The 8,062-nt window shown below is 41.8% G+C and overlaps 1 long non-coding RNA gene across 1 annotated transcript; it reads right to left on the bottom strand.

The window, feature by feature from the left end:
• Window positions 1–374: 374 nt before the first annotated feature.
• On the bottom strand, window positions 375–7,245 carry LOC133558859 (uncharacterized). Its single transcript, XR_009808042.1, has 3 exons — window positions 7,183–7,245; window positions 6,997–7,077; window positions 375–557 (listed from the first exon to the last, which is right to left on the bottom strand). It is a non-coding gene; the product is annotated as an uncharacterized LOC133558859 (long non-coding RNA).
• Between the last annotated feature and the right edge of the window lie 817 nt (window positions 7,246–8,062).

The raw sequence follows: 8,062 nt of genomic DNA, 5'->3' as shown, positions 1-8,062 counted from the left end.
AGATGGGGGGATTACATTTCCTCTCTGGCCTGGGAACGCGTCGGGATCCCCAGGAGGAACTTGCTAATGTCGCTCTGGAGAGGGAAGTCCGGGGGTCTCTGTTGGAGCTGTTACCATGAATTGATTAACGTGGACCCCGACTTAAACTAGTTGAAAAATGTATTCGGGTGTTACTATTTAGTGGTCAATGGTACCGAATATGTACTGTACTGTGCAATTTACTAATAAAAGTTTCAATCAATCAATCAATCAATCGATCAATGTTGTCCCCATGACCTGATTACGGATAAGTGGTTGAAGATGGATGGATGGATGGACATTGAGACTTCAACACCAATGCTGACTGAGCAGCTGAAGACTTCACTTACCACAGTGTTGAAACGGACACTGGTCCTGATCCCTCCACCTTTCATCCGCGCGGGCGAAAAAGGTCACGTCGACCAGGTGCTTTCCCTCCGTTTGACTCCTGTCCAACAGACGGAGGACGAAGCAGACATCACGTTGCCACCGTGTGGCTCAGCGTGGCTCTCTGGGCGTCAGCAAATCCCCCCAAACAGCTTAAAAGGAAGGCAAACAAAGACATGGAGCCTAAAGCAGGTCCACAGAAACAAGCAAGTACAAGTTGAAGTCATCCGCTGGGCAACTTTAAAGGTAACTTCAGCACTAATCCATGTTGATAGCAGCAAGTATTTGGAGTGTTGGTGTTCGGGAATGTAATCAGCAGATTAACCTTTTAGTTTGTTTGTTTGCCACTCTTGACCTCCACCTTCTGAGCTGGTGGAGGTAACCACAAACTGCAGTTAGGGGACCTTTTTATGCAAAACCAACAATTCTTACTAGAGATGTCCGGTAATGGCTTTTTGGCCGATATTGTCCAACTCTTGATTACCGATTCCGATATCAACCGATACCGATATATACAGTGGTGGAATTAACACATTATTATGCCTCATTTTGTTGTAATGCCCCGCTGGGTGCATTAAACAATGTAACAAGGTTTTCCATAATAAATCAACTCAAGTTATGGAAAAAAAATGCCAACATGGCACTGCCATATTTATTTAAGTCATTTAAGTCATATTTAGGTCACAAAGTGCATTACTTTTTTTTAACATGCCTCAAAACAGCAGCTTGGAATCCTGATACCCACTACAACTATGGGAAGAACTATACTTTGACTTTCTCAAGGTGCATTTATTTATTTATTTATTTTTTAAACATGCCTCAAAACGGCAGCTATAATAACAATGAAAGCACACAGCTTCAGTCCAGAGTATACAAGAATAATAAAGTAAATAATAACATTGTCCTCCTTTAGTATAAGACTGCCTGGTATACTGTATAACAGGAAATTATAGACTGGGCTCAATCTGCCCTGCTCTAACGTATTTGTATGAGTAACACAAATGTTCTGCAAGCTGGTGGTGAGTGCTTGAAGTGGCCTTCAGAGCTTCTGAAATGCTGCATTGAGAAAAGGCAGCTCCGTTCACTGCAAGCTGCAAAGTGTGCGCCATGCAGGGCAGACTAGCCACACCAAACTCCACCGTAATTTTTGCCATACTGCGTGCATTGTACCTGACCACAAGGTGGGCTTTCGCCTTGGGGTGGTTTTTGTTGTATTTTAGTTTTTTCTTGGCGGAGTCTTTAAGCGACAACTGTGTGGTACTACTTATTTTCGATGTTTGCTTTTCATTCATCTTCCGCTTGTATTCATTATGTATCTCCTTATGGTTCTTGAAGAGGTGGGAGATCAAGTTGCTAAAATTAAAGGAAGACGTCTTGGTTCCTCCTCGCATAACCAACTTTTTGCAGTCATTGCAAATTGCCAGTTTTTAATCCATCAGACACCCTTTAAAATAATCCCAAACCATAGACATGGTGTCGTTAGTCAGTCATTGAGCGAGCTCGCTTGTTAGCCACGGCTACAGCACCGGCAACAACACACTCTTGTTGATGTTATGCTGCGCGCGTGGCGGTTTGATGAGGTCATCAAGCGTCGCTAGTAAACCTCTCATGCTACAGTCGTCAACTCCTGTGATATGTGTGGGCAGGGGAGGGAGAGGGGAGAGGGGAGGGGCTACTGACTTGGAGACGCAACCACTTACAGATAAACACTAACATTTCTGATTTATAAATTGTTATTTACAGATAAACACTGACATTTATTGTTTGTTATTTACAGATACACACTGACATGTATTATTTATGTATTTTTATTTACAGATAAAAACTGACATTTATTTATTATATATTGTTATTTACAGATTAACACTGACATGCATTATTTATATATTGAAATTTACAGACAAACACTGACATTTATTATTTACATTTTGTTTTTTACAGATAAACACTGACATTTATTATTTATTTATTTATTGTTATTTACAGATACACACTGACATGTATTATTTATGTATTGTTATTTACAGAAAAACACTGACATTTATCGAGGAACCAGAGGTTGTGTGTGTGTGTGTGTGTGCGTGTTTAAATGAATCATATCATTGAAGAAGCCAGAGAATCCACAATGGCCGCTAATCCCCCCCTCCTAACTGGAGGAGGCACAAAGCATCCTAAGCTCTCCCTGACGTTCCTGCTATCACCTTCCTATTTTACTATTACCTGCCTATTTGACGCCATGTCGTCCCTTTGCCGCTCTCAGCCACTCTCTCTCTCTCACTCCCTCTCTCCCTCCAGCCGCTAATCCTCTTTGAGAACATTAGCTGCTAATATGGCCTTTCAGGATGTATAAAAGGCCGGCTCTCTTTTTACCGCCATGGGCCGCACGCTAAATCTGCCATAAAAAGGGGAAGACGGCGGGGGATGTGGTGGTTTTGACCCCCAAATACCATCCGTGATGAAGGTCTGCGGCACGACGAGGAGCTGATGGAGGAAGGAGACGAGTGTTGGCCTTGAATTTCCACAAATCAAACGCTTCCTACGTTATTTCTTTTTGATTGAGACGTCATGAAGTCAATGACTGCGGCGTTGTGGCTTGTGCGGCCCTTTGAGACACTCGAGATTGTAGCGGCCCACTTGGAGTAATGACACAAGATGCAGGGAGCTTCGACTGCTGCAACTTTAATTCTCTCCTCCTTTAAAGGCCTACTGAAATGAGATGTTCTTATTCAAACGGGGATAGCAGGTCATACTTGATCATTTCGCGATATTGACATATTTTTGCTGAAAGGATTTAGTAGAGAACATCGACGATAAAGTTCGCATCTTTTGGTCTCTAATAAAAAGCCTTGCCTGTACCGGAAGTAGCAGACGATGTGCGCGTGACGTCACGGGTTGTGGAGCTCCTCACATCTGAACATTGTTTATAATCATGGCCACCAGCAGCGAGAGCGATTCGGACCGAGAAAGCGCCGATTTCCCCATTAATTTGAGCGAGGATGAAAGATTTGTGGATGAGGATAGAGAGTGCAGGACTAGAAAGAAAAAAAAGAGAGGGCAGTGGGAGCGATTCGTGGATGAGGATAGAGAGTGAAGGACTAGAAAAAAAAAAAAGAGAGGCCAGTGGGAGCGATTCAGATGTTATTAGACACATTTACTAGGATAATTCTGGAAAATCCCTTATCTACTTGGGATAGAGAGTGAAGGACTAGAAAGAAAAAAAAAAAAGAGAGGGAAGTGGGAGCGATTCAGATGTTATTAGACACATTTATTAGGATAATTCTGGAAAATCCCTTATCTACTTATTGGGTTACTAGTGTTTTAGTGAGATTATATGGTACCTGAAAGTCGGAGGGGTGTGGCCACGGGTGTGGTGACCGCCAGTGTCTCCGGTGCGAGGAGGTAATAGTCCGCAGCTGCAGGAGGGCTCAAACTCCGCTCATGTCTACAGTAAGAGCCGACTTATTAGCATAATTTTCTCACCGAAACCTGCCCGGTGGACATGTGGTCGGGAACCATGTTCGCTTGACCGCTCTGTTCCATAGTAAAGCTTCACCTTCGGGAATGTAAACAAGGAAACACCGGCTGTGTTTATGTTGCTAAAGGCAGCTGCAATACACCGCTTCCCAGCAACAGCATTCATCATACGCGTCATCATTCCGCGACGTTTTCAACAGGATACATTGCGGTAAATTTAAAATTGCAATTTAGTAAACTAAAAAGGCCGTATTGGCATGTGTTGCAATATTTCATCATTGATATATAAACTATCAGACTGCGTGGTCGCTAGTAGTGGCTTTCAGTAGGCCTTTAAATGTTACCGACCACACAGTCTGATAGTTTATATATCAATGATGAAATCTTAACATTGCAACACATGCCAATACGGCCTTTTTAGTTTACTAAATTGCAATTTTAAATTTCCCGCGAGTTTCTTGTTGAAAACGTCGCGGAATGATGATGCGTACGCGTGATGTCACAGACTGTCAGGAAATATTAGCGCTGCACCACTAGCGGCTAAAAGTCGTTTGATTTAATCGCATAATTACACAGTATTCTGGACGACTGTGTTGCTGAATCTTTTGGAATTTGTTCATTTAATAATGAAGACTATAAAGAACAATGCTGTTGGTGGAAAGCGGTGGATTGCAGCTGTCTTTGGCACCGAGACCTAGCCGGTGTTTCTTTGTTTGTTGTGAAGCAGAGCGGTCAAGCGAACATGTATTTTCTACGTCAATCAGCATGTTTTTGTATGGGAAAATTGTGATATATATCTTACCAGAGACATCATTGGATTATTCGTCGTCCTGCAGCAGCTGTCAAAAAAGGCAGCTGTGAGCTTGGCTCCTCGGCTTCTCTCTGAGACACTGCGTGTTCACCGCAGCCATCCGACCTCGAGGTATGTTTATACAATCTCACTAAAACACTATTAAAACAATAAGCAGATAAGGGATCTTCCAGAATTATTCTAGTAAATGTGTCTAATTACATCTGAAACGCTCACACTGCTGCCGCCCGGAGCCGTCGCTTTTTTTTTTCTAGTCATTCACTATCAATATCCTTATTCACGAATCTTTCATCCTTGCAAAAATTATTGGGGAAATTGTCGCTTTCTCGGTATGATATGCTCTTACTGCTGGTGGCTCCCATTGTAAACAATGTTCAGATGTGTGTAGCCCTACAACTCGTGACGTCACGCGCACATTGTCTGCTACTTCCAGTAAAGGCAGGGCTTTTTTATTAGCGACCAAAAGTTGCGAACTTTATTGTCGATGTTCTCTACTAAATCCATTCACCAAAAATATAGCAACATCGCGAAATGACGCATAGAATGGACCTGCTATCCCCGTTTAAATGTCACATTTCTAATCTAAGTGTTAAGAACCAAGTTCATATTTAAGAAAAAACAATCCAAACCCAAGACCGTACCTTTTTGTTACGTGCGGGGGGTCGCAGTTTGCTGCGAGGTTTGTTCCCCCGGGATGCAAACGGACCACTCCGGACAGGACGTGCGGGTAGGAACATAATCTATTCTCAAAAAACTCAAACAAGTGCCAAACCAGAAAACAAACATGGAATGGACCTGCTATCCCCGTTTAAAGGCCTACTGAAAGCCACTACTAGCGACCACGCAGTCTGATAGTTTATATATAAACGATGAAATATTAACATTGCAACACATGCCAATACGGCCTTTTTAGTTTACTAAATTACATTTTTAAATTTCCCGGGAGTTTCGTCTTCGAAACGTCGTGTAATGATGACGTGTACGCAAGATGTCACGGGTTTTTAGGAAGTATGAGCGCTGCGCACACACACAGCTAAAAGTCGTCTGCTTTAACGGCATAATTATAGAGTATTATGGACATCTGTGTTGCTGAATCTTTTGCAATTTGTTCAATTAATATGGGAGAAGTTACAGTAGAAAGATGGAGTTGGGAAGCTTGAGCCTTTAGCCACACAAACACACGGTGATTCCTTGTTTAAAATTCCTGGAGGTGAAACTTTACTATGGATCAGGCGCCAACATGGATCCCTACCAAATGTCAACCAGCAGGTTTCGGTGAGAAAAATTGTGGTTAAAAAGTCGCTTCTTACCGGAGAAAAGCTGAGCTTGTGTCGTCCACGAAGCTGCCGTCGACTCCCCTGAGACACTGCGCGTCAACACACCCGTGGAGACACCCTTCCGACTATCAGGTACTATTTAACTCACTAAAACACTAGCAACACAATAGAAAGATATGGGGATTCCCAGAATTCCATTTTCCCTCCATCCATTTTCTACCGCTTATTCCCTTTCGGGGTCGCGGGGGGCGCTGGCGCCTATCTCAGCTACAATCGGGCGGAAGGCGGGGTACACCCTGGACAAGTCGCTACCTCATCAAAGGGCCAACACAGATAGACAGACAACATTCACACTCACATTCACACACTAGGGCCAATTTAGTGTTGCCAATCAACCTATCCCCAGGTGCATGTCTTTGGAGGTGGGAGGAAGCCGGAGTACCCGGAGGGAACCCACGCATTCACGGGTAGAACATGCAAACTCCACACAGAAAGATCCCGAGCCTGGATTTGAACCCAGGACTGCAGGACTTTCGTATTGTGCGGCAGACGCACTGACCCCTCTGCCACCGTGAAGCCGATTCCCAGAATTAACCTAGTAAATGTGTCTAAAAACATCGGAATCGGCCCTAATGCAATCGCGGTTTTTTTTTGTAACTTTTTTTTTTGCATGTTGTTTTTTTTCTAGTCCGTCGCCATCAATATCCTCAAACAAGAATCTTTTATCCTCGCTCAAATTAATGGGGAAATTGTCCTTTTCTCGGTCCGAATAGCACTTTTTGTTGGAGGCTCCCATTAAAAACAATGTGAATATGTGAGGAGCCATCACACATGTGACGTCATCGTCTGCCACTTCCGGTACAGGCAGGGCTTTTCTCTTAGCCTTTAACTATGAAGATGGACAGATAATACAAATGCCATCGTACCATATTTCCACAAACAAAGCATAAATCATGTGGACATTTTTAGAAATACAAACACATCTTTTTTAGTAAATAAAAAATAATGAAACTATTAGTCTCCTCCTACCTGCTTCCGCTTCCAAGGGCGCTAAGTTAGCTCAGCTTGTTAGCCTAGCTTCCACACACAGCTCGTAGTGACTCTGCTTAACTGTGACACATAAACAACACAAACACGAGGCACAATAAAATAAACTCTCACAAATATTCAAACAGAATATGACAAATATATCTTTGTCAGCATGTTTTACCAGACCTGGAGTTACGTGAATATGCTGTTGATGTCAGATGGAACGGCAGCAGGAAGTCAAGCATCGGCATTAAAGGAAGTAACAGAATAAGAGCGGGCTCTTCAAAATAAAGGCACATAAAATCGTAAAGTGAAAGAACTGCAACTTTCTCATGAACAAAATTTGCTGCCATTTACAGTGATTGAGGGCTGTATGAATAAACTTTGTTTGGTTTATTGATTGATACTAAGTGGCAATGAAGTTGTAATATGTCAGAAAAAAAGGCATTTGACGAAATTACAGTCTTAACTTTAGCACATCAAAGTTGCAATATGAGGAATAAGAAAGAAAATGCAATATTTAATTAAAAAAAAAAAAAAAAAAGCAGATGACAGGTATTAAACTATAACCACTTTAAATGACAGGTGTCAAACTCAAGGGCCCGGGGCCGAATCCGTCTGGACACGTCGTTTAAAAAAATAACCTGGATACTTCATCTTTCTTACTAAATGTTTTCATTGTTTCAATTTTGACAGGAACAACATGTATAAAACATGTATGATACAGGAAATGTGATATGTTTTAAACTTTGATATTGCATGCTCATGCTCAATTGTTTTTGCTGTGAATATTTGGACACCTCGCCATTCCATTCCCGTTCGTGGGGTAAGAATTCGATTCATAATTGATTCTATAATAATAGATAATAATAATAATCAAAACGGATTATTTCAATGTATTATTCGGTATATATATATATTTGTATACAGTATATATATATATATATATATATATAAATTTGTATACAGTATATATATATATATTATATATATATATATATATATATATCCATCCATCCATCCATTTCCTACCGCTTATTCCCTTTCGGGGTCGCGGGGGGCGCTG

The sequence above is a fragment of the Nerophis ophidion genome, linkage group LG09, assembly GCF_033978795.1.
Source record: "Nerophis ophidion isolate RoL-2023_Sa linkage group LG09, RoL_Noph_v1.0, whole genome shotgun sequence".
Classification (NCBI taxonomy): Eukaryota; Metazoa; Chordata; class Actinopteri; order Syngnathiformes; family Syngnathidae; genus Nerophis; species Nerophis ophidion.
This window is presented reverse-complemented; position numbering and strand designations above follow the sequence as displayed.